Here is a 21,031-nt window from a genome sequence, read left to right on the forward strand (position 1 = left end):
GTCTAAGACTTCCTGTCTACACCTGAGAGCCTCTTAGTGGTTCAGTCCCCAGGTCTTGCACCTGGTTGGCACTCAAAGCCACGAGCAGCATCGGTCCCAGCTTTCTGTCTTGACCCATCTCCGAATGCGCCCCTGCAGGCCACCTCCCACCTCCCAGCCATACCCCCTCCCTGGTCCTCACTTCTGTAGTTTCTCCTCCCTAACCCCCTACCTCTCTCCCTTGCACCCTGGGCACCATGTGCCAGGTATACAGTTGGCACTCAAAAAGCACTGCATGATGTTTATTGCATGGCAGGCCAAGTATGGGTTGAACTGTGTGCCCACAAAATATGTTGAAATCCTAACCCTTGGTACCCGGGTCAAGCACTCATCTACCCATTCAATGTTCCCCCAAGTGCCCGCTGTGTACCAGGTACCGTTCCTGGCAGGGGGAGAGGACGCTGACCCAGACAGATGCAGCTCCTGTCCCCGGGGCACTCCGTCTGGGGCTTAACAGACATGCAGCCTGTCTTTGCTCACCAGGTGTCAGAGCAGCGAGCAGGGATGAGCCCCACTGTGAGCCAGACTTCATTGAGGGGACCTGTGTGCACGAGCGGGCTATCAGCCTCCCCGGGGGACTAAGCACCGGCTTGTGAGACTGGGTCTGTGATGATGAAAACAGAATCACGTCCAGCTTCCCCCATGGAGTGGACATGGGCCCGTCCACCGGCTATCTGTCTATCTGGAGGGGCGGGCAAGGCTGAGTCCCAGTCCTGGGCGCCCCAGCACCGCAGCCCCGGAGGCTTTAGCACAGAGGCACTGCCAGCCAGCCAGCCAGATCCACCGCCTCGGGGGTCAGCAGAGCTGTGACCCGAGGGCGTCTCATCTCCGGCGGCTTGGCAGTGGGTAATTGCCCAGCCACCTGCGGCCGCTGGGCCGGAATCAATTTTATCCACTCCATCCATCCGCCAGCAGACAGCGCCCCCCGCTTCCCATCGCCCTGAAAATACCTCCTCTGGGGGTTCCGGCAATGGGGGAGCAGTCTGGCCACCACCTCCCAGTCAGGCCAGTGTGTGTGCCCAGTCTGGATCTGTTCCAAAACCCTCATCTGGGCTATTGATACTTATAATAAATAGTCGTCATTACCAAGTGCTCATGATGGCCAGGTCCACACTCAGCTCATACAAGGCTCAGCTTTCATTCCATCCTCACAGCAACTCTACAGACAGGAACAAGTGTTCCCACTGAACAGATGAAGATACTGAGGGTCAGAGAGTAGATGATGTTGCTGGATTCTGTTCCGTGTAGCTCCAAAGCCTCATGTCCTAACTGGGAGCCAGGGAGGTGCCTTGTGGCCAGGGCGTCATCTCAAGGTCCTGACTCCAAGAGAAGTGGGGCACGTGCCAGGGTGATGCCTGAAGATTCTCGGGCCCAGAGGCAAGAAGTCCTTCTTCGTATTACTTTTCAGGGTGGGGCTGTGTGACCTCCACCAAGTGGCTTCACCTCTCTGAACCTCAGTTTCCTTGTCTGTAACAGAGGTTGAAAGGCTATGGGAGAAAGGGCAGGCTGGGGGGCAATGTCTAAGCTGGAGCCTCTACCTCCCTCTGCCCGACAGACTAATGGTTCCTTCTGGTCCCTTCTGCTGCCCTTGCAGTTTTCAGCAGGACACAGGGGAACTATGCTTGGTGTTCAGGTTCCAGAGAAAAGTTCACTGGAACAGAGGCTGAGGGACTCCGGGCCGTGTGCCTTGGTCAGTGCTGGGGGTGGGGGATCTGGGGGTCTTCACGGTGAACCTAGAGGCCCTGTCACCCCAGCTATGCCTAGGAAGTATCTTCCATGTGCTTGACGCCTCCTTTCTTTAACCTCACAGCGACCTCGAAGTGGGTGTGGTTATCTCCATTGTACAGATGAGTAAACTGAGGTTCAAAGGCACTGGATGACCTGCCCACGTCATCAGAAAAAAGCAATAACCTGGCTAGGATTGGAACTCAATTCTGTTCGATTTCAGGGTCATTATTTTTCACAGCTCTACACCCTCGCCCAAGCCTACGATGACCACCAAACCCTGATCAGCTCTTCCCACATCCCCCATGGAAGACTGAAGGCAAAAAGACCACCAACTTCAGAGTCACACGTAGCTGGCTCTTCATTAGCAACATGAAAAGCATAAGCAACAAAAGGAAAAATAGCAACTTGGACATTTATCAATATTTTAAACTGCTCCAAACAATACCATAAAGAAAGCAAAAAGACAACTCACTAAATGAGAGAAAGTATTTGCAAATCATATATCAGATAAGGTATCTGTATCCAGAATATATAAAGAACCCCAACAACTCAATAACAGACAACTCTTTTTAACAGCAAAGGATCTGAATAAACATTCCTCCAAAGAAAATATACAAATGGCCAATAAGCACACTTAAAGATGTTTGACATCATCAACCATCAGGGAAATGAAATGCAAGTCAAAACCACAATGAGGTACCACTTCACACCCACTAGGATGACTAGAATCAAAAAGTCAGATAGTAACAAGGGTTGGCTAAAATGTGGGAAAGTAATCAAAGCACTATCTGCTGTGGGCAGGAATGTAAAATGATGCAGTCACTTGAAAACGGTCTAGCATCCCCTCAAGTTTTGGTAAACATCATGTTCTTATATGACCCAGAAATTTTCACTCCTAGGTATCTAGCCAAAAGAATTGAAAACATACATCCACATACATCCATTTGAAAAACCAAAATTCCACAAATGTTCATAGCAGCTCTACTCACACGAGTCAAAAAGTGGAAGCAACCCAAATGTCCATTAACAGATGAATGGATACACAAATGTGATATATCCATACAATGGAATATTATTCAGCAATAACAAGGAAGAACTTACACAGGCTACAACATGGATGAACTTTGAAAACACTGCTAAGTGAAACAATCCACTTACAAAAGGTCACACATGGTAGGATTCCACTTATATGAAATGTCCAGAAGAGGCAGATCTATAGAGACAGAAAGTAGATTAGTGGTTACCAGGAGCTAGGGAGAGAGAGGAATTAAGAATGACTGCTGGGGCCTCCCTGGCGGCTCAGTGGTAAAGAATCTGCATGCCGATGCTGAAGACACGGGTTCCATCCCTGGTCTGGGAAAATCCCACATGACGTGGGGAGCAACCAATTCCATGCACCACAATTATTGAACCTGTGCTCCAGAGCCCAGGAGCCAGAACCGCTGAGCCCATGCACTTCAGAGCTTGTGCCCCACAGCAAGAGAAGCCGCTGCAATGAGAAGCCCGTGTACTGCAACCAGAGAGCAGCCAGTGCACCAATGAAGACCCAGTGCAGCCAAAAATAAATATTAAAAAAAAAAAAACCTGCTCACAGGTTTGGGGGCGGGGTGGGGGGGGGGCGGCGGTGGGAGTGGACTTTAAAATGTTCTAATATTGACTCATGGGGATAGTTGCACAACTCTGTGAAGAGACTAAAAGTCACTGAAATGTACATCTGAATGTGTGAATATTATAATCAGTGAGTTATATCTCCATAAAGCTGCAAAGGAAAAAACCCATTTTAAGCAAACTCTAGAGCTGTGTGACCTTAGAATAAAGATTTCCCAGCTCCAAGCCTCAGTTTCCTCCTCTGTGAAATGGGTTAATAACCCAAACACCAGCTTACACGGAAATCAAGGAGAGAGTGACTGGGACCCAGCACACAGTAGGTGCTCACCCCGCAGGAGGTTCCTTCCCGAGAGTGACAGGTCACTGGGGTCGTCCAGGCAGAAGGCATCAAAGTCCAGCCTGGCCCAGACGGCAGGACTCTGGACACAGGAGGATGCTCATTGCCCATGACATAATTTAGATGGATGGCTCGGGCCATCCGTCAGGCTGGGAGCGGGCGGCCCGCAAAGAGGCCGTGGGGGAGCCCATTACCGTACACGTGTTAACAGCGCATCCTTTGTACCGACAGCCGCGCGGGCGCGGGCAAGGGCCGCTCCCCGCATTGTCTGCGCGCCGCGGCCCCGCGGTGATGAATGGGCCGCGCGCGCCCGGCCGGCCCCTCCCGGGTACCGCGGGCTGAGGGCGACACTGTGTGGCCGCGCTGGGAACTGCGCGCAGAGGCCGCTGACAGCGGGCGACCGGCCCCTTCCTTCAGGGCTCCAGAGACACGGCATGTCAAGCCCTTAGGACACAGCCTGGCACAGAGTAGGTCCTCAAGAAACCCAGATTATAATGATCACTAACTTTACTTTCAGGGGTGAAAACAGGCATAACCAAGTTCAAAAACTGGATAGGTTTGCCAAGTACAAGACACTCCATTCAGTTTCAGAGAAACAGCAAATACTTTTTTAAAGTATGTCCCAAATATTTCATATACTTAGCCTTCAAAAAACTCATTCATTGTTTATCTGAAATTTGAATTTAACAGGGATCCCAGTTTCTTTTGCTTTTGTAAGTCCAGCAGCCCTACAACAGGGTGACTTAGGACATAACACTTCACCTTTCTGGGCAACAGTAAAATAAAGTCATCCTCTATTCCTGTACTAACAGGATTATTGTTCGGATTAAATGAGATGATGGTCAGGACTTCCCTGATGGTCCAGTGGGTAAGACTCCGTGCTCCTAATACAGGGGACTCGGGTTTGATCCCTGATCAGGGAACTAGATTCTACACGCCACAACTAAGACCCAGCACAGCCAAATAAATAAATATTTTTAAATGAATAAATTAAAAAATAAAAATACATGATATACGAAAAGAAAGTAAAGAGAATCAAGGTTAAAGCTAGTGAGGGTTAAAGTTCTCATGTTCAACCACAATTCACCCAGTTTAGGGATGAAATGGCCAGACGTTAGTGGAGGAGTCTTGTTCAGTTGCTAAATCATGTCCAGCTCTTTGCAACCCCATAGACTGTAGCGTGCCAGGCTTCCCTGTCCTTCACTATCTCCCAGAGTTTGCTCAAACTCATATCCATTGAGCTGATGGTGCCATCCAACCATCTCATCCTCTGTCGTCCCCTTCTCCTCCCGCCCTCAATCTGGGTCTTTTCCAATGAGCCGGCTCTTCGCATCACACTGGAGGACTCTAACAACCACGAGATTTAACCAGAGTCAGCAAGACAGCTCTGTGCCTGTGCTGTTCCAGCCCCTAGATCACCCTTCCAGCCTAACTCCTGTCAGTCCTCCAGGACCCAGCCTGGTGCAGGCCCTCTGACTCTCCTTCCCTCTTCATAATCCCATCTACATGCTTCCTTGGAGAAGCAGCACCTTATTCCTCTTTGCCTGGCCAAGTACACAGTAGGTACTCAATATTTGTTGAATGGATGGATATATATGCATAGTAGTTCGAGGCTCACAGATTAGTATCTTATACTTTCGTGGCACTGCCAAAAATGTAAGTGCTGGAGGGTGGATGGGGTCTGTTCTGCTCCCCTACTGTAATGCCAGCATCCAAATCAGGATTTGTTGAATTCATCTGGATTGCACACTGCATCTAGCCCTGTCCCCAGTACATTAGCTAAACACAGTCTAAACTATTAACTTCTCACAAGCCAGTGAAGTAGGTGCTTTTATTATGCCCATTCTACAGATGAGGACACTGAGGCACAGAGAAGTCAAGTAAAGCCCTTTGCCCAAGATGACACAGCTTCGTGGGGAGAAACCACACCTAAACTAGGGCACGGCACTGGCTCCAGTGCCCTCCTGCCACGGTGGCTCCGCTCAGGGCCCTCAGAGTGGGGAAGACCTGGGTGTGAACACCGGCTCTAAGCTTCTCCAGAGTGACCTCAGCAAATCTCTTCTCTTCTCTGAGTTCTACTTCCTTCCATTCACAAAGGGGAGTGCATGAATTTCCCAACCATATAGAAACTGTTCATAGCAAATGCACACAGCTGGCGCTCAGTAATTGATGATCTCCCCAGTGGTTGCAAATACCACGGTAAGGCTGGGCGTAGAGAAAAGGGAACTCTCTCACACCGTTGGTGGGAAGGCATAGTGACACAGTTGCTACGGAGGACAATATGGAGATCCCTTAAAAAACTAAAAATAAAATCAGCGTGGTAGTGTTTGTGCGTGCTCAGTCATGTCCGACTCTTTGTGTCCCCATGGACTATAGCCCGCCAAGCTCCTCTGCCCATGGAATTTTCCAGGCAAGAATTCTGGAATAGGTGGCCATTCCCTTCCCCAGGGGAATCTTCCCAACCCAGGGACCAAACTCCAGTCTCTTGCATCTCCTGCACTGGCAGGTAGATTCTTTACCAATAGTGCCACCTGGGAAACCCCAGAGCTAGCATATGGCCCGGCAATCCCACTCCTTGGGCACATATTCAGAGAAAACTATAATTCCAAAAGATACGTGAACCCAGTGTTCATTGTAGCACTATTTACAATAGCCAGGACATGGGAGCGGCCATGGGAGCAACCTAAATGTCCATCAACATAGGAATGGATAAAGAAGATGTGGTACATACATACAGTGGGATATTACTCAGCCACGAAAGGGAATGAAATTGTGCCATTTGCAGAGGTATGGATGAACCTAGAGACTGTCATCGAGTGAAGCAAATCAGAAAGAAAAATATATCATGTATTAACACAAATATGTGGGATCTAGAAAAATAGTACAGATGAACCTATTTGCAAAGCAGAAATAGAACAGAGACACAGAGAATAAACATATGAACACCAAAAGAGGAAATGCGGGGGTGGGATGAATCAGGAGATCGGGATTGACATATATACACAACTATGCATAAAATAGATGACCAATGTGAACCTACTGTGCAGCACAGGGAACTCTACTCAACGCTCTGTGCGGACCTCAGGGGGAAGGACATAGGGAAAGAGGGAATGCATGTATACGTGTGGCTGATGCACTTTTCTGTACAGCAGAAACTAACACGACATTGTAAAGTGATATACTAAAAAAAAAAAATTTTTTTTTTAAGCCATGGTAAGGGGAGGAGAGAGCAGCTCCTTAGTGCTGCCTATTCGCTCCCTTCTGGGGCAAAAGAAGATTTTGTGGTTGCTAATTCCTCCTAGAGACAGAAAAATAGCTGGAGAGATTTCCATTAAGATTGCCTGCAGAAATCTGTGTCCTTGGCTGGCTCCAGGGCAGGGAAGTGACTCCAAGGTGCCTTGCTCAGTGGTCCCCCAGCAGAGGCTGGGAGTGGGGCAGGCAGGGAATTCTCCAGGGCCCCCAAGAAGCCTCCTCCCCACACACAGGTCAGAGGGAGAAGGATGGAATTGGGGCATAGTGGGGTGACATCCTCTCTGCCCCAGATCCTGCTCCATCACCAGCCAATTTCTGCCAGTTTGCTCATCCACCAAAAGCCGAGGATTTTAGCCCTGGTGCCGGGGTGTCAAGTGGGCTGGGCCATGGAACATAATGCAGAGGCAGAGCAATGTTGGTGCCCTACGGCTGGTCTCCTCTCCCAGGCATCTCCCTCAAAGGCATCTCAGACTTACGCCCAAGTCTGAGCTTCAGTCTCCCCATCGACATAATCATGACCCATAAGACACAGCAATAACGCCTCTCCTCCATACCCCACTCCCAAGGTCAAGAAACTGCCAGAAACATCCGTCATCATCAATAATCAATAGTTACTGGGAGCTCCCACTTAGCTTGTTACAGGAGAAATGCCCCATCCTTATTTCAAGGTAATCATTGTCTGGGGCATTCAGGTGGCTCTGTGGTAAAGAATCCGCCTGCCAATGCAGGAAATGTGGGAGACTTGGGTCTGATCCCTGGCTCAGGAAGATCTCCTGGAGGTGGAAATGGCAACCCGCTCCTAGAAAATTCCATGGACAGAGGAGCCTGGCAGGCTACAGTCCATGGGGTGACAAAGAGTCAGACACAACTGAGCATGCAGGCAGTCACTTGCCTAAATCCACGTGGCCAGTAAGAGGCAATCAAATGAATAACAGCCCCCCAGCACTGCTCCACACTTTACATCAAACAATCACCTAACCCTCACCGCCACGCTGTGGATGATTATCCCCATTTTATAAGAGAGGAAATTGAGGTTCAGAGAGGGAGGGAACTTGCACAAGGTAACACAGCAAGTCGAAACACCAACTTTCTCTCCATGTTCTCAGGCCAGCTGGAAGGGTTTCTAGAGAGGCTGGAGGAAGAGAAGCAGGGCATCCCACCATGACCAGCCTCCCTCCTGCAGCAGGAAGACCCCTTCCTTCAGTTTGTTCGGAAGGCAGACACCAAGTCATTCCCCTCTTTTAAAGGGGAACGTCCTCTCCTGCATTGCCCTCTCCCCCAGCAGCTGCCCCCTTCCCTCCATTTCCTCCCTTCACCTCTCTCTCCCACTCTCCAGCACAAAGGGTTGCCAAGGTAACCGCATCACCAATGACTTCCCTCTTTGTCTGGGGCCCTCTGAGGAAATTCATAAGCCAAGTTGCTACTCACTGACCCCTGATGACCCGCGCAGGGCAGTGCAGCCCTGGACCACCCCTTCAAGTCCCCCTCACCCCACCCCACTCATTTCAGCAAATATACCCTGGTAGCAACAAACTCCAGGTCCCAAGATGCAGGAGGCTGGGGCTGGGAGGAGGTGTTTTGAGGAGTAACCTTTGAAAAAGACACTGCTAGAAACACTGCAGGAAGAGATACAAGGAAAAAACACACTATGTGTTTTACACTGGCTGGACATTGTGGACAGTTCAACTAATAACACCTACTATGTGCCTAACATTGCAAAGCACCAAGAATAGCACTTACTAAGTTCTTGGGTCTTTGCTGGATACTGACAGGCATAGCAGGTGGCTCAGCAGGTACAGAATCCTCCTGCAAAGCAGGAGATGTGGGTTCGATCCCTGGGTCGGAAAGATCCCCTGGAGGTGGGCATGGCAACCGACTCCAGTATTCTTGCCTGGAAAATTCCATGGACAGGAAAATTCCTGGCAGGCTAAAATCCTTGGGGTCGTAAAGAGTCAGACATAACTGAAGTGACTGAGCATGCATGCATGCACAAATCTTCCCTGGTAACTCAGTGGTAAAGAATCTGCCTGCCAAGCAAGAGATGAAGGTTCCATCCCCGGGCAGGGAAGATCCCCTGGAGGAGAAAAAGGCAACCCACTCCAGTATTCTTGCCTGGAGAATCCCACGGACAGAGGAGTACCGCGGGCTACAGTCCATAGGTCACAGAAGTGAAGTGAAAGTCATTCAGTCGTGTCCGACTCTGCAACCCCATGAACTATACAGTCCATGGAATTCTCCAGGCCAGAATACTGGAGTGGGTAGCTTTCCCTTCTCCAGGGGATCTTCTCAATCCAGGGATCGAACTCAGGTCTCCTGCATCGCAGGTGGATTCTTCACCAGTTGAGCCTCAAGGGAAGCCCATAGGTCACAGAGTCAGACACAACTGAAGTGACTTAGCACGCAAGTGCTTAGGTCTTTGCTAGACACCGGCAGGGCGCAGATTACAGTCCCTACTATGTACTTTCTACTGTGCTAAGATGATGAAAAGGTGCTGGGAAATGAGGCGGGTCTCAGAACTCATGCTGGAGGGGCAGGCATTTGAGCCTAGCTCTGGAAATCCAACTTGGACATACAGAAAATAAGGGTTGGAGAAACTGGATAAGGGGGAAATTGATACTCTCTGAGCAATAACTGAGTACCAGGCAGGCCCCTTGCTTCAAGCAACAAGGTCAGGACTTGAAGTCAGATGCATCTAATTCCACTGTGCCTGTCCCCCCTGCTGTGGTATTTGATGATGTTCCCAGCGGTAGAAGCTCCACCAGCCTGTATCTCTGAATGAGGAGATAGGAGCAGAGCCCCCACCAGCCTGAGACCGACAAGGGGCATGAACAAGAAATCAACTTGTGCCCGTTTTGTGTCACTAAGATTTGCATCACCATAATTATGATGGAGGGGCTGGAGCCTATCCCGGACCCTTTCTTGACTGTTAAACCAACAGTCCAAACTAAAATCCTGAGTCTGGCTCTCATTGGCTAGATTGGGTCATGAGTCCCAGCACTGAGCCAATCACTGGAAGCAGAGGGCAGGAGTGTTCTGATTGGCTCAGGCCTGGTCCACGTGCCCACCACCCATGTGGAGGTGCAGCAGTCAGCCCCGTTCAAACTGGTGGAATGGGGATGGCAGAGGACTCGTTAAGAAAGTAGGGTGTGTTTGCAAATTTCCTGGCAGTCCGATGGTTAGGACTCCAAGCTTCCCCTGCAGGGTGCACGAGTTCCACGCGTGGTTGGAGAACTAAGATCCCACATGCCACGGTGGAGCAGCCAAAAAAAATTAAAATAGGAGGGGCAGTTACCAGGAAAAGGAAAAGATGCTAATAAGGCAAAACCCACTACTGTCCACTTCAGGGGCCTCCTTGGAGGTGACACTGTGCAGGAAATGTCTAAGGTTAAGGTGAAAAGAGTCCTCCCCGCTCCTTCTTAAGACCTTACAGGGCTCTACAACTTGCCTGGAAGAAGATGCCACTGAGTTCCACTGGGCGATTTGGTTTCTCCCCTAGGTCTCAGCAAGTCCTTCAATTTCTGAGCGACCTGCAGGGCAGGTGGCTGATTTCTCCTAGGAAAGTATAGGGTACTAGACTGGGGTAGGGGTGTGTTGGGGGAGAAGGGATAGATAACCAGCTCCTAGCTGCCCAGGAGGATAGAGGGGGCTGGGCCTGCTCAGAGCAGCCAGTGAAGGCTAGAGCAGGCGTCTGTCTCCATAAAGCCCAGGTCCTTCCCCATCAGGTCTCTCCTTAAGAAACTCACATGGCTCCTCGCTGATTAAAATCGGTGCAAACCAGACACTACACTTAATCATCCCAAGACCCTCATGAGCAGGTGTGAAAGGACTACTTCATCATAAAACAAGCAATGGACACTCAGAAAAGCATGATCTACCCGAGGTCAGTCTTTATCCATTCAACACATCTTTCTAAAAAATAATAATTTGACAGTACAAAAAAGATAAGAAATAAAAGAGGAAATTGCCCTTTACTTGTCACACCCATTCTACTCTCCAAAGGAAGCACCATTGACTGTTTGCAGGCCATCCACCCAGATGTCTCTCTATGCTCATCTAATATATTTGAGTGTTTGTCACATACCAAGAATGTGCAAGGGCGTTACAGGTGACTGTCAGAAAGATGGGTTCTCTAGTGTCCACGGCCCCTGCCCAGCAGGATGAAGTTTCAGAAGAGACCTTCAGCCCCTTGTTGCTGTTGTTCAGTCACCAAGTCCTGTCCAACTCTCTGTGACCCCATGGACCGCAGCGGGCCACGCTTCTCTGTCCCTCACCATCTCCCAGAGTTTGCCCGAGTTCGAATCCACTGAATCGGTGATGCCATCCAACCATCGCATCCTGTGTCAGCCCTTCACGCCTTAAGAATAAGGGGTAGAGTCTCTCAGGGAGCAGTGAGGGACCTGGGACCCTTTGCCGCAGTGCTGCAATGCTTGCAGCTGGACACACCTCTCCTTGAGCAACAAAATACAAACGAACTATATAGGACTAAAAATAATTGTGTGCGAGTGTGGTTAGGGCAAATTATGGACCCAGAAGATACGAAGAGACCAAAACATCCAACTGCCACTTTTGAAGAACCTGGAGAAAAAAATAAAAGGGGGTGTCTGGAGCAAAAGCAGGGTACTACGCATGCCCTCTGCACTCAACACCACCAGTTCAGTTCAGTTTAGTTGCTCAGCCGTGTCCAGCTGTTTGCAACCCCATGGACTGCAGCATGCCAGGCCTCCCTGTCCATCACCAACTCCCGAAGTTTACTCAAACTCATGTCCATTGAGTCGGTGATGCCATCCAACTATCTCATCCTCTGTCGTCCCTTTCTCCTCCTGCCCTCAATCTTTCCCAGCGTCAGGGTTTTTTCAAATGAATCAGTTCTTCACATCAGGTGGTCAAAGTATTGGAGTTTCAGCTTCAGCATCAGTCCTCCCAATGAATATGCAAGACTAATTTCCTTTAGGATGGATTAGTTGGATCTCCTTGCAGTCCAAGGGTCTCTCAAGAGTCTTCTCCAACACCACAGTTCAAAAGCATCAATTCTTCAGCACTCAGCTTTCTTTATAGTCCAATTCTCACATCCATATCTGACTACTGGAAAAACCATAGCTCAACACCACCAGAGGGGTGGGCAAACCACCCGGTCAACCCTCTGGCCCCACACATGGACACACCCCTGCCCTCACCCCATATAAGGAACAAGCTCCCCTCCTTCACCCTCAGGGAACCAGTGAGCAAGGGAAACTGTTACTTGTTCTAGATTCCCCCTGCTGTCTCAGGGACCCCAGTAAAACCTTGCCTGAAAAAAAAATAATAAAGATGGGTTCTCAGTGGTGTACAATTTGCCATATAAATCCATCTAGATTTGTTTAATCTTGAGTATCCAGGATATAAGAGTGAGGGACTGACAAGAAGTTGAAAACCACATTAGATTAGATCTCTCCCCAGCTCCAAGTTCCCCAACAATCCCTATCGACCCAGAAGAAACCCAGTTCACTACTGCCCAGATGCCCTGCCTGTTCTTGCCCTTGGTCACCTCTCCAACCTCAACTGCACCATCCGTCAGCATCCCCTATCTCCCCTCTAGCCCTCCCTCCTCATTTCTCAAACACCCCTGATGCATCGTGCCTCAGGACCTTTGCACCTGCTGCCTAGAACACCTTTCTCCACTTTCTGATGGGCTCACATGCTCATCTGCTTTAAGTCTGTCCTCAAACGTCCCCTTACCATAATTAAACCTGACTCCTCCCACCCAGAACACTCTACATTTCTTTTATTTTCTTTGTTTTTTGTTTTAACATCTATTACCCTCCAACATACTATAAAAATCTTAATTATCTTATCTCTCCCATCATTAACTAAACTGTAGCTTCAGGGAAGTCAGGAGCATGTTTCTATTTTGTCCATGGCTGAATCCCCAGGGCCTTTGGGCAATGCCTGGCACACAGTGGGTGCTTCATAAAAATTTATTGAATAGCTACATTCCTGGTGGCTTAAACAGTAAAGAATCTGCCTGCAATGAAGGAGACCCAGGTTCAATCCCTGGATCGGGAAGATCCCCTGGAGAAGGGAATGGCTAGCCACTTCAGTATTCTTGTCTGGGAAATTCCATGGGCAGAGGAGCCTGGAGGGCTATGGTCCATTGAGTCGCAAAGAGTCAGACACAACTGAGTGACTAACACTTTCACTTTTCACGTCCTTTACATTTATGAAAGGAGGCCGCAGGTCAATGGGCAACATGTCTCAGACATGGCTGACATTTTTTTTAGAACATTTGAGCCTCATACTTTTTGAAGCCAGCACTCTGAGCTATGAAATCTTACAGGATGGTATGTATGGAAGGATGAAGGGCTGAAGCAAGGAGGGGGGAGCTTTTTCCCCCAAAGCCCTGTCCTACAGACATCCTTTCTCAACTGAGACAGGGGTTGTGCAGTGAGGCCCCAAGTCAAGACCTCAAATCAGAATCCCAAGCCCTGGCTCTGGTGGCCTCTCGTCCCCTGGATCTACCAGGAATCGGGGTCCAAGAAACTCAGACACCAAAAGCAGAGGTGCCGGGAGCCAGCTCGCCGGGGCGGCTAAGGCTCAAGGCCATTGCTGCTGCCGCTGCGGGTTCTCTTCCCCAGGCATGATTTATGCTTCTGGCTGAACCTTCTTTTTTTTTCTCTCTCCCTCTCTACTCTTTTGGATTCTTCTCTGGATTTTTTTTTCTCCTTGGCCTTTTCCTGGGTCAGTGCAGCCCTGATATTTGATTTACTGTTAACAGTATTGACTGCATAGGATTGAGCCAAGAAATGGAAGAAATTGCTTTTTCTTTTTTTTTTCTTTTTCTATCTCCTGGTTGACAACTCAGTCTCAGCCCTGGGTTGGCCAAGCTTTACAAATGCACTTAAAATGGTGAAGGGAGTGGGCTTTTGTGCCTCTGTGGCTGGAAGGTGATAGACGCTGGGAAGGAAATGAGCAAAGGGTTGCCAGCTAAAGGGAGTCCCGCATCTGCCTCCCATCCAGGTTTTCCCTCCCACATAAGATAAAGGCTTTGAGAGGAGGTGCTTCAGAGTCAACCAGTCTTGGATTGAAGCTGTGTGGGCTTCCCTGGTGACTCAGTGGTAAAGAATCCACCTGCCAGGGCAGGAGACGAGGTCTGATCCCTGGATTAAAAAGATCCCCTGGAGAAGGGAATAGCAACTCACTCCAGTATTCTTGCAAGATAACCCTATGGACAGAGGAGCCTGGTGGGCTACAGTCAATGGGATCACAAAGAGTCGGACACGACTGAGTGATTAAACAGCAGCAGCAGCAGTAGCAGCAGACCTTGGGGGAGTCACTTAACCTCTCTGAGCCTCTGTTTCCACATTCATAAGTTTGAGGTAATAATACCCTCCTCATGGGTGAACTGTAAAGTAATCAAGCATGAGAAATCCTTTGAATTGAGCCTGTCACCATAAGAGCACAATTTCTTGTACCTGCCATGATCACCACCATCATCATCACAATCATGACTATTACTGTGTAATTTCTTTTCTGTCCAAATACAGAAACAAACACTCTCTCCCATGAAAACGATGTGGGAAGACTGGAGGTGTCTTTATATTTACTTATATATGCAGGGTATTTTTTTTGGCCATGCCCCAAGCATGTGGGATCTTACTTCCCTGACCAGGGATTGAACCTGTAGCCCCTGCAGTGGAAGCATGGAGTCTTAACCATTGGACTGCCAGGGAAGTCCCTGATATTCCTCTACTGTGGCTCTCACATGGTTAAAAACTTTGTTAAGGGCTATGAAGGAAAAAAGAGGAGGCTGTGAGAGGAGGGCATTGCTTGATCTGAACTGGAAGGATGCTCTTAGAAAGAACTTCCATGATAAGCTTGTTCCTGGTAAAAGAAGAAGAAAGCCCACTTGAACAATGGCAGGTAGCGTTTGCCATTCAACATCCAGTCATCAGAGATGATCACTCTATCACGGTCACAGAGGTCTGGGGCAGGGCCCTGGACCAGCTCGTACCAGCCCAGGAGAGCTAATGGCTAAATTTTCAGGAATTTTGTGAGCCAGTTATATACTGTGACCATGATTAATGATTAAATTATATGGAAATATATGTCCCAAACTGTATTTTTTAAGTTCACTTTTGTTTCCTTATACAAGATAATTTTAAAAGATCTTGAAAGACTGAAATATAACTTTTTTGTTCATTCATAGTCTCTTCATGGCAATTTTAAATAAATTTTTTAAATAAAATGTGTTTGGATCAACTCCCAAAATAATTGAATTATATAAGCTTACAATTAAATCAGTTCAGTTCAGTCACTCAGTCGTGTCCGACTCTTTGAGACCCCATGAATCGCAGCACTCCAGGCCTCCCTGTCCATCACCAACTCCTGGAGTTCACTCAGACTCACATCCATCGAGTCGGCGATGCCATCCAGCCATCTCATCCTCTGTCGTCCCCTTCTCCTCTTGCCCCCAATCCCTCCCAGCATCACAGTCTTTTCCAATGAGTCAACTCTTTGCATGAGGTGGCCAAAGTACTGGAGTTTCAGCTTTAGCATCATTCCTTCCAAAGAAATCCCAGGGCTGATCTCCTTCAGAATGCACTGGTTGGATCTCCTTGAAGTCCAAGGGACTCTCAAGAGTCTTCTCCAACACCACAGTTCAAAAGCATCAATTCTTGACATTAAAAATGACTTAAAATTCATCACTTCTTAATTGTTTGACCACTTTTTTATTATCTATGCTTTTGAACTTATTTGCACCCATTACATCTATCTGATGGACATATGCATAATAATATCTGTGCATCTTCTCAACTTCACTTTCAGTGACATCAGGTTGGTAGCTTGAAATCAGCCCCAATGAAAATATTTACAGACACTCATAAATGCTCCAAGCCAGGGTTTAATTTACTATTGTTTTGTTGATTCTCTAAAAAGTGATGTGAAAAATGTTAATAAAGCAGATTAAACTTAAAGATATGCTGCGTTCATAGTCATTCTATTGTAGAAGCACAAACAACTGAGGAACTATTCTTCCAGTATTTGAAAACCATGATTCAATTCAGAAAGAAGTTGCCCACGTCACCGACAAACAAGTGAAGTGCAAACCATATGCCTTTGTTGATTTATTTTGTCTTACTCATTAAGGTAAACAAAAATATTCACCAAGATTCATGTCAGAACCACACATGTTAAATGTTAAACATGCACCAGCACACCACTGAGTCATTCTAGTGCCTTCCAAGTTAAAAGTCAAGAGCTATGGCTATAGTGAATATTTTAAATTATTTCTGGACATGGAAACGCATTTCAGGAAAGGCGGTTTGTCACTTCAAATTAGTGAGCCATTCAGGTGGTCTGTGAGGATACTGGGACAGTGTATCTGAAATTGGGGCTGATCCAGAAAATTCTCAGAATCACCGTTCTTAGAATAATAGTTTGACAGCATCACCTTGTTGATAAAAGGATAAGCTGATTCCAGCACTGCCACTATGATGCATAAACGTAGGCAACTCTGTGAGTCCCAGAGTCCCCCTCCACTATAAAATTAGGATAAGATAGTTCCATTGACTACATCCATGATAGGTAAGGGGATCAGGTGTGCCATGAATGAGTTGGGACTCATTTGAATGTAAATGATAAACATCTAATGTAAGCTAGCTTAGTGGAGAAAGGGGAGATTCATTGGTTCTCAACAGACACTGGGGCATGTTGAAAGTAAAAGCTCTCATTTCTCCCTTTTTCTTCATCTTATGATGGAGGCTTCACTCTCCACACACACCTTCTACTTTCTCCATGTGGCTGGACAAAATTAAGTGGGGCGGGGGGTGGGACTTTCTCCAACCAGGTCCATAGACCAATCCCATGGAAGGGCTCTGATTGGCCCTACTTAGGTCACGTGCTTGCCTCCTGCGCCAATCACTGTCACCAGAGGGATCGAATGCTGTGATTGGTCAGGCTTGGGCCATGGGACCACTTCTGCAGCCAGGGTGGGCAGAATATGTTTCCAGAAGAAGGGCACTGGGAAAGCTTTCTAGGCAGATACAATTCATCAGTCCTCTCTAGGAGGCAAATGTGTGCTGGAAAGATTAAAGCAACAAGCATGAAGGATGAGAATAATTATTCTCAGAATAAAGGGACAAGGTTGTCTGTATCTTGCACATGGACTTAATTCATTTAACAAACCATCTTTTCACAGTGTAAAATTGATCTTGTAGCTCCAAGCTGAAAACCCTGCAAGGACCTCATGATCCGAGTCGTTGCCCACATCTTGGGGCTCATTTTGGACCCCTCCTCATTTCTCGCAGTGCCCAAGCCCCCTGGGCTTCTGTTTCAGGGTGTCTCTCCCCTCCCTTCCTCCCTCAAGATCTTTTGCATGCATTTCCTCTGCCTAGAATGTTCCTCCCCTAATTCCTTAACCCCAATCCATCTTTCTAATCTATTTTTCCCATAAGTGCCATAGACAATAGAGACTTATTTGTCTTGCTCCTGGGAACATCCCCATGGCTGAGCACAGCACAAGGCACAAAGCAGACAGCCAACATACACTTCTGAAAAGTATAAATAAATATTTATTATTCCAAGAGGAAAGGAATCACAAGTTCCCGGCCTTTACACACAGATTCATTCTTCGCTTCATTCTGGCAATACTACACCATGTGACAGTTAAACAAGAAAGTCTTCTTGCCTTCAAGGAGATCCTGGTTTGATGGAGGCGACGGCAGAGAGTCACACACAGAACTGGCACAAAGTGAGTGTGGGGGCCAGAGATGCCCAGGGAGCACAGGTCACGATTCAGAAAGATGGCAAGCACTTCCTGGAGAAGGTGCAGCCCAAGATGAGTGACAGATGGATAGAAATCAGGGGAGTGAAGAAGGCAGTGTTCAGGGGGATGGTACTGGGGTGGGAAGGAGATCATTGCAGCCAGGGGGAAGAGTAATGCAAAGAGCTGGGGGCATTATTTGCCGTCAGAAAGGGACAGAGAGCGTGCATATTGTTGGGGGCAGAGGGAATATTTGTGAGGATTCGGGAGGCTGATTCTGGAGAGAATGAGGCACAAGGCAAGCCCAGAATGGCTTTGAAGGCATCCTAAAGAGATTGGACTTGACCCTCATGGGGCCATGAGACCCCACTGAAATATCTTAAGCATCAGCATGAACACAGCTACATGGTGTATCACAAAGAAATCTTCACCTGGCCCACCCCCTAGGGGACCCAAGCTAAGATTAATGTCGGTTTAAGGGTTTCAATTTAGACAAATTCATGACTCCATGGGAGGGACTGCTGGGCAGGTCTGACCATGTCCCCCCGCCCCACCCTTTTAAGGTTGAGGTTACTAATATAATTTCTGATTTTTAGAATCCTCACATTCCAGAAGCATAGATGCATAAATAAGAGAAACTCTGGCTCTTAGACCTGGGGGAAACGGAGGCATGGCACCTCGGTCTTACAGAGAACAGGAGGATACCAGGGGGAGCCCTATAACCACAGCATCTCAGAGACCTGGAGTCACAGAATGACAAGCCAGTAACATTCCTCTTCCCAGGTGGTGCCAGTGGTAAGGAACCCGCCTGCCAACGAAGGAGACATGAGTCACGGGTTCAATCCCTGGGCTGGGAAGATCCCCTGGAGGAGGGCAAGGCAACCCACTCAGTATTCTTGCCTGGAGGACCCCATGGACAGAGGAGCCTGGCGGGCTACAGTCCATGGGGTCACAAAGAGTCTGACACGACCGAAGCAACTCAGCACACACACAGCACATCGCTCTTGGCCAGCACAGGGGATTCGGTGGGGTTAGGTTGCCCAAGCCCTATGAAATGACACAGGAAGCCTCTCGGGAAGGTGGCCTTGGCCTCCCTAAACCTCCTTCATCCAGGGTCCCACTGGGGCATCTGCTCACCCTCCCAGGGCTGCCTCCTAGGAGGCTCCCACCCTACACCGTCTCTGTTGTATTCTTGTGGCTGCTCCCCGCCCCCCAACCTTCTGACCGCTGACCTACTCCTTCCTGCCCAGAGTTTGAATATTTTCTTAGCTAGCATCAGTCCTTAAAGATAAATGCTGTTTCATTTCTGCCCCCGACACTCTGTCGCCCCTCCTCCCAAGGTGCCAGAGTTCAACTCAATTTTCTCAGATTAAATAAAATTTCAAAGTGTCAGTCTCCAGCAAACGACGAGTTGGAAGGTGGTTGATTTTCCTAACCCGATCGCCAGTCCAATTACAATTTTTAATCTATATGTAGATAATGGTGAACAAAACCCCATAGAAATGTCAAGAGTGAGGAGGTTATTAGCTTAGTTTTAATTACTGTCCATCATTCTTAGCAACTGGAGAGACCCGGCAAATTAGGGGAAGGCGGCATTCCTCCGGAAGAGTTCAGCCGGGCCTCTGGGCTACGAGTCCACGAAAGCACCCCCAGGGAGACAGTTCCGGGTGCGGGCAGTGCACACCCTCCCACCCAGCCCTGCCAAGAGTTCCTGGCCAGAGAGGCCTGCGGACCTGAACTTGGGCGGAATCAGTCACACCAGCTGATTCGATGTGACTGTGGACCTCCCTTCTCCAGCATACCTCTGGGCGGCTGGCCTCTCCTCCACTCCTCCACCCGCTTTGTGTCTAAAACATCCCTCGAGGTTCTTCTTTTGTCTTGACGAGAAGAGTAATTCATGCTCATTGTAGGAAGATGTTTGGAAAATGGGGAGAGACGAAATGGAGGAAAGAAGAAAAAACTTACCCTAATCTTGCCACCTAAAACAACCGTTAATATTTGAGGTTATTCCCAGTCTTGTGACTATGTGTGTGTACATACACACACATATTCACACATATGTATGTACACACACATATAAATAAGATAAAATGTAAAAATTAATACAAATACCCCTATATAATATATAATAAAATAAATATTTAATATTAAATTTATGAAAAATGTATAAATACAATATATTAATTTAAAATATTTATATATAATATATTATTATAGATATAATTAGATTACCACACATAGTGTTAGGGTTATATACATACACACAGATTCAATTATACTGCATGTGGCTTTTTCTGTCTTTATCATAAACAGTTTCTCATATCGTGAATGTTATTGGCAAATATCATTTTAGTAGCTGCAGAAAAGTCTATAGCCTGGATATATATTTCACTAAACCACCCTAGGGGCTTCCCCTGTGACTCGGTGGTAAAGAATCTGCCTGCAATGAGGAAGACTCAGAGGCTGAGGGCTTGATCCCTGGGTTTGGAAGATCCCTAGAGGAGGAAATGGCAACCCACTTCAGTATTCTTGGTCACAAAGAGTAGGATGCAACTGAGCGTGCTTGCGATCCACCTTTTATTCTGGCATGTGCAAAGCCAATGCATATGTTTTTAATGTTTATTTCATTGATTAATTTGGCCGCACTGGGTCTTAGTCATGGCATGGGAACTCCCAGTTGTGGTATGTGGGATCTAGTTCCCAAACCAGGAATCGAACATGGGCCCCCTGTACTGGGAGTACAGAGTCTTAGTCACTGGACCGCAAGGGAAGCCCCCAAAGCATATTTTAATAGAGATGTGACAATACATTGTGTTTACTATTGCACCCTGATTTTTTCACTTACTAAACAGTTTTTTTGTGTGTTATTATAAATTCTGTGACTATCATTTTAATAAATCACTCAGCCTCCAACAAGTATTTTTGAGGGTCTCATCTGTGCCAAGCACTGTGCTAAGTGGTAGAGATACAAAAATTAGAATCCAAGAAACATTAAAGTCTTTGAGGGTCTTGATCTGATAAACCACATCTTTCATTAAATTGAATATATATGTATATACATTACTACGTATTCATTATATGCTAATCGAATTAGTCCTGCTGTTATTGGAGATTTGGGTGGATTAATGTTTCTCACAATTGTACAGAACAGCGCCTTGAACGTTTTTGTATATAAACTATTATCGCTATATTGAATTTTTCCTTCTTATATATGCCCCAGAATGCAATAAATGGGTCTAAGGATATTAATATTTTTTAAATTCTTAATGAGAAATCTGGTTTCTACTTAAATGAAGTTTTAGGAGTGAAACTGATTTGTGACCTAGAGC

This window comes from Bubalus bubalis, chromosome 17, assembly GCF_019923935.1.
Source record: "Bubalus bubalis isolate 160015118507 breed Murrah chromosome 17, NDDB_SH_1, whole genome shotgun sequence".
NCBI lineage: Eukaryota > Metazoa > Chordata > Mammalia > Artiodactyla > Bovidae > Bubalus > Bubalus bubalis.